Consider the following 7447-nt stretch of genomic DNA (forward strand, 5'->3'; position numbering starts at 1 on the left):
AATGGAATTAGCCACATGCATAGTTTCCAAATATGTTTCTGGAGATTATAATGTATGATTGATACCATGTTACAGATTGTTGTGCTTTTGTGTGAAATGTTGGAAATAAATAAAGTTTATAAAAGAATCTTTAACAGTGTTGTGTCAGATGGAAATATCCTAAAACTTATAAACATTGTAAATCGCAGCTCATAGATACAACAGTAGGTTCAAGAGTTTTGTCTTGGTTGTAGGACATTCAATTATGTAAGGATGTCTGGGATTTAGTGGAAGTTCTTTCAATTATGCTATAGTTGGCTATTTCTGTTGCCATATGGGAATTTTAATTTATTCATATACACCTAACTGATGAAATGAACCCAGAATAGCAGATTTCCCTTAAGGAGCTGAGTTGTGTCTTATACATTCATGTTATTTATTAGTTAAGACTGTGGGCCATCATTCTACAGAAAACTGCATTTTTCACATTAATGTGTATGTGTGATATTTGGACAACACAATTATTTCACCATTAACAAATTATACTGCACAGTCCCACAAGAACAGGCTGTACACACGTTTACTTATCAGATAGAGTTATGCCTATGCAAAGATATAATGGACTTAATCAATTTTATTGAGACGTATTTTGTGATGTTTATGGAGCAGGTTAAGGAATAAGCCACAGAAGGGAGACAGCACTTCGGTGTGGATTTAAGTACACGTGTTCTCAAACAAAAACATCAACTATACTGATGACTTTGAACAAGACAGAAGCACTATTGGCTCCTGCGACACCACAAAGTTTACCCATAAGAAAAGATAAAATAAAATCCATGCAGAAATTAAAATGTCTGCAATTACAGTCATACCTGTCACAGTCATGGGATGCAGATGAAAACAATGCTGTTATATTTATTTACAGTTTCACAGGAACGCCCTGCTCCGTTCAAAACAGCTGATTAACTTTGTTGGTTTTAATTTCACTTAATCTTTATCTAACCTCTTGAGATATTATGTGTCTTTCAAGGGAATGTGGCTGAAATATCAACATACAAGTTACTTTGAAACATTGATTTATAACAATCACATCCAACACATCTCAGAAAATATGAGCAAGATGAAACATGACTAATAGAACAAATACATTTCCCATGAAACATTTTTTTCAATGTGATGCTTGAATTACCGATATGAAGGCCATGTTTATCTTCATATTTTTTTTACAAGAAGAAGAAAATATAATATATTATATAATCATAAACAGGTGGATCAAACTGGTGACAATACAAGTTAGATGATGTACGTTCCCATTCTTTAACAGTGCATTGTATTGCGCCAATTCTGTCAATTAAAACGTAATTGGCAGGTATTTTTTATTAGACCGTAAATGTTATTACAGAGAAAACTTGTCTGTCTGAAGACATCTACTTTACTGCTTGTTAAGCATGTGCTTGGATCTGGATTCCACCCTCTTGTGTCCTTGGCTGAATAATATAAACATTATTTATATTATTTTTTATTTATATTAAACATTACATTATTTTCCTCATAAAGCTGGCTTGAGTTGAATGCAGGTAGGACATAATTATTCAGCCAGTCAGTCAGAAATCTTCAAATCTGATGCAGGAGTCGTGTAAATTGGTGGTGCAGGAGAGGAGAGGAGAGGTATCATTCATTTAATTGTGTTGTGTAATGTTATACTGCGTTTCGTAATAATGAAAATCTTCTTTTTTTGAATGAATAAAGCAATACGGGAAGCCAGGAATGTACATTAGTTCCTTTTACTACCCCCATTCTTATTATATATGGTGTGCAAATATGAAACATTGCAAATTTGACAGTACCCTTATATCATGAGGAATCTGTCACGCAATCAGCATCCTACAGAAGAACAAAAAAACATACTTTACCTTTGTCTTACGTCATAATTATTTGTTGTTGTATTCTATAGTACGTTCTGTTTTTTTTTTCTTATCTGTATACAGTTCTATCGTGCCACAACGCCATTTATCTAATCTCTTTTTATCTGTGAGCTACCATGCAGAGCCTAGTCAATTTGGTTAATATTTGGTCAGGTTGTTGGCACAGATATGGTTACGAAATACCATGTTCCGGCAGCGTCCTTAATCATTCTACACCACAGCCTCTCCCATCTAAGCTTGATAACTTATCTTTGTCTCCTTATTGTACCACTATTGTAAAGACTTGATGATATTTCAGAAAGAGAAAAAAAAAGATTTTAGGTGGATAAGAGAAGTAAATACTTGACACCATGACACGGCCCTGACATCACCCAGTTTTGTGTCTATCTTTGTCACTGTCACTTGTTTTGGCAATCACTTTACCAGAAGTAATACAGAAGTTGAGTCATAAAAGCAGTTCCTGGTATTATGACCAAATTAAACTATGGAGTTTTTTCACATGCCAGGAATAAGAAAATATATAGCTATAGGGAAACAAATGGATTGTATAATTCATACTGTAAGTTATGTTAGTGATGTAAGACATACAATTCATTCTAATTCTAATTCTAATTTTTTTAAATAGCTTTAAAATGTACCCAAACTGTGCTGCATTTTTTTAAAATAAATGAATAAAACAATTTATTATGATACCTCCTTAGTAGTTTGGAAATAAGGAAGCGATGCAACAGTAACATTTTGATAGCAAGCAGAGTCTCAAATTACGGTGGCCGAGACCCGCCATAGCTGCAAATAAAAGTAACGCTGCAAACAAAAACAAACACTGCTGCATATAAAAGAAACGCTGCTGCATATAAAAGAAACGCTGCAAATAAAAAGAAACACCGCAGCAAACAAAAAAAAACCCACCGCAGCATATAATAAAAAAAAAACGATGCAAATAAAAAAAGCCACAACGGAAGTGGATTACCGGGGACTGTTTTTGCCGAAACACCGGAAGAAGAAACAACAACAACAGGACTACGAATTGGAAAACGAACTTGTTGTATTGTTAGCTTCGGCTAACACGGGGAGACCACTAACGAGAGTGGAAACAACTGACGGCTACATAGTTCCGGCAGCTTATTACTGTCGTTGTTGTTGTTGCTTGTATGTGCAGGTCAGGAAAAGACGTAAAAGGGACCGTATATGGTTTGTTATTTGTGTTATTACGTTACGTGATGGACTAAATACATGGACATATTGAGGAAAGTATTTCACAAGAATGGATACTTAGCGAGCTGTACAGAAAGTCCCGAGTCATAAGATGATCGTTGTGGATAAAGGGAAGACTTTGAAGGTATGTAGAGATTATAGCTGTTTTTACTTTAGCTGAGTGGCTAGCCGAGCCAATCGCAAATACTATTACGGCTGTGAGCAACCAATATAATTCGTGAATGGTCTTGAATGAATCAGGGCAACCTATGCTTTCTAACAATGTACGGCATGAATAAATATGTTTAAGGGTTGGTGTTTAAAACATTCAGAAGGACTTGTGGCTACCTCCGACCCGTGCCGTAGGCGGAACAGCGTGTTTTAAGTGTCTGCAGCCGAAGCTAACAATACACCGGCATTCTCCAGTTCAACTTCAAACCAGGGGCTACATCGCCTGACCAAATAACACATTAAAAAGTACATGTAGCGACATTAAACACTACCATTTTCACTTACTTTCTAGTTCGTTTTCCAATTCGTAGTCCTGTTGTTGTTGTTTCTTCTTCCGGTGTTTCGGCAAAAACAGTCCCCGGTAATCCACTTCCGTTTTGGCTTTTTTTATTTGCATCGTTTTTTTTATTATATGCTGCGGTGTTTTTTTTTGTTTGCTGCGGTGTTTCTTTTATTTGCAGCGGCGTTTGTTTTTATTTGCAGCGGTTTTTTTGTTTGCTGCGGTGTGTCTTTTTATTTGCAGCGTTTCTTTTATATGCAGCAGCGTTTCTTTTTATTTGCAGCAGCGTTTGTTTTTGTTTGCAGCGTTACTTTTATTTGCAGCTATGGCGGGTCTCGGCCACCGTATCAAATACCAAACATACAGCTGATACAGAGAGGCCTCCTCCTGCTTGCCAAAGGGGTGTGTGTGTGTGTGTGTGTGTGTGTGTGTGTGTGTGAGAAAGAGAGAGAGAGAGATGTTTCAATAATAATAAACATACATTTGCATAAAACAAGCATATGTATCCACTCCTGTTACCTATATTTCTATTATATTAGTGTGACACAAGGATCCCTTACTATTTTTTCTGATATTTCTGCTGCACAGATATGGAGCTGTGCCATGATTAGACATCATAGAGCCAGAGTACAATAACATCTACCAAAAGAAAAGAACGGGGCCTCGAACCTTGGGGTACACCACAAAGAATAGAGTGTTACTCTTTCAAAAAAGTAAGGAGTCTGATTTTGTTTGCACTGAGGTCAAGATGTGCCAGAAGAGTTTACCTTGTAACCAAATTCTGCTGATATTACTAATTAGGAAGGAATCTAAACTAATCGGAATCAAAACTACTATCATTTTCATTGGAAGATTTCTGATCAAAGCAATTTTGAAGATTACAGGAAAACGTCCTGTTTCTTGGGAAAGGTTAATGATGGACAAGTTAATGATTTTTTCTGATGAAAGCTCTGAGCCCTAATTTAAAAAAATGACTTTGATCAGACTGTAAAAGAAAGAATAGTAGAATTACATTTTCAAAAAAGGAGAAACTGCTGCATATCAGTGTTGTATTATTACAGTGTTGTATTATGCTGACAGACATGTTTTTATCCTCTTGACAAGAAAAGTTAGATGGTGAAGCATCTACAAGTATTGCCTGACTATTTTTACAAGCCAGTTCTCAGATCCAGAACCAGAAACTGAAATCGTCCCTTGCCTTTAAACTTTGAAAAGTATCCATGTTTATGATTTGTTTTGTGCTGACATGTTTTTCATTACCTCTGTTAGGCCTGAAGGGTGATAAGCAAAAAGAGGATGATGTTGTCGCCATCGTCTTTGGCATCATCATGACTGCTGTGCAGAAATTAGTTGGAAAAAGGAAGGATGGTGCCACCCTACCTTATCACTGACCCTGGACCAGTCAGGTCAGCTTCTTTTCCTTAAATAACTTTAGGAGAGGAGTCAGAGGCTGGGTGGAGATGTGGACATTACAAATATGATGAACAGCTGATCGCTTTTACTTCAACTACTCCCAAAGCAAATACAAGTTGTCCGGGAATGGGAGGGAAATTTCCAAGGAGCTCAAGCTACTTCTTGTAAATATTATTTTTTTTATCACACATGCACAGTAACATTCTTCCCAGATGACTGGGCAGATTCTTGTTATGAAATACTGTTAGTTAGAAAGAAAACAGCTCAAGCTTCAGTGTCATGATGTTGTTGAGATCTACTTTGTTTTTTTCCCCTTTGATATTGTTTCTATGACAACTTAGTGTGGATGGTAGCTGAACCTGGGCCTCGGTGGTTTGAATCTGCTTCCCAATGTTATGTATTTTTGTCTTGAGGGACTCTTCTTTTATCTCCCTTTCAAGAGAAAGTAACTGCCACTCTGCAGCCTTCTGTCTCTGTTTTCCCTGTGTGGTTTTGGCAAGAGAAAGCTGGACATTTTGGTTTTCATTTATGCTTCTATACAAAGAACATAAGACTAAAGCTACTGGTTTGAAAGGCCATGAGTAGAACATGAAATAGTCTTTGGATTTGCATTTTAAGCAAGACATGATTCCTTCTGTAAACATAACAAAGGTGCTTGACTTAGAGGACCACCATTTTTTAAATGTGTCTCCTGTAAGTCTCACAACTCCTGTGCACTTTGTAAGTGCAACACTAAATCAGTACCCCTTTTAATTGTATTGCCATTGGAAGTATTAGGTCCATGCTTGACTTTTGTGTGGCAATAGGTTTTTTTTCATTCTCCCATATGTTATATAATGCATTCATGTTCTGCTACAGCTTCCAACCTTTGACACACTGAACCACACAGATGCATGTTATGCCAAGTCACTGTTTTATTATCTCACAGCTGTATGCAACATGCAATCACACCTGTATTGTGTGCAGGAGTACATGATTGGGCTAAAAGTCACACATTGTTAGATAGGCAGGTGACCACAAATAAGAGAACAATATGTTTTTTACAACCACAAGGATATTTGCAGTAGCAATGTTCAGCTTCTGTGACTCTGCAATTTTGACATTTATCTGCTGTATCAAAGGTTACATGAAGGGTGTGTGATGTAAGCCTGACAGCAGCAGATAACTATGTTGTTATCACTATTGTGCAGATTATTTTAATATATGATAAAATATATTCTCTAATCAAGTTTAGTGATAGTAAAAATTTAAACAATTGATTGATTTTTTCATATCTATCTAACAACACTCCCACGTTAATACGCCTAAGTTATTATCTGATGTTCAGGATTCAGGGATAATATGTGACAACAGTAGTCTGAATTAGTCAAATAAAGAGGGTAATTTCCAAGATTACAATCTTTCTAAGAAATGTCCTTTGTGTCACAGTCCGTGCACTGCAGCACAGCAAAGAAACATTCGGAGAAATGCAAAGACGGAATTTCAAAATCTTTATTCAGCAAGTTTGTGTGGACACACAAGTAATTACAAATGTACTGACAAGACATTATCCTTTAATTTGGATTAGTTCATAAATCAGGAAACTAGTGACTAAGATATTTTATACAAACATGAAATCTTTTTTTCTTTTTAAAGGAATGACATTTTAGGAAATGGCATTTTTTGTTTGTTTTCAAAAGTTTCATCTACTGGAATCAACTAGTATCAGGTATAAGGCTATATTGTATTTTGTGTTAATTTCAACTGACTTTATCAGCATGATGTAAAGATATGTGTGTTGCTAAAGCACTTACAATAGTGGATGCAGTAAATATAATACAAACTGGTTATGTACAAAAAAATGTCAACAGTGAACATTCAAGAAAATCATTGTACTGTATATCTTTAGCACCATGTCTGTGTTATGTTTATAAGACATACATCCAGTCTGATTGTACAAATATAGTAAATTCAACAGCTCTGTATATTTTTTGATTCAATACGCACATTAAGCATATATTATATAGGCTACGCCATAAAAGCAGAGGTCAGTTGACAGGTAAATTATCGCTCTCTTTCCCCCATGGCAGCAGGCAACAAACTGAGCTGCCAGTCTTCCCCTAACAGAAAAATACTTTTTTCATAATAAGCTAAGGTCAGAAAGCCTGGGAGAAAATGATTATTTCCAAATGTTTTATATTTTGAACAAATGCAGATGAAGTTTCTGCTATTTCACATAGCAACCTCTTTTGATCTGCAGTCTGTGACTCACTCTGTATTAAGTTAAAATTTCATTCTAATATTTTACCTTTTTTCCTGCCAGTCGAATTTCTCTGCCGAGCGACTTAGTAGCAGCTCAGTTGGCTGTGTGATTTGTTTCCTTCTCTCCATTGATTACAATACCCTCCTTTTAGGGGTTTTTCAAAGGCTTTGATGGATTACATTG

Source organism: Scomber japonicus, chromosome 5, assembly GCF_027409825.1.
Source record: "Scomber japonicus isolate fScoJap1 chromosome 5, fScoJap1.pri, whole genome shotgun sequence".
Classification (NCBI taxonomy): Eukaryota; Metazoa; Chordata; class Actinopteri; order Scombriformes; family Scombridae; genus Scomber; species Scomber japonicus.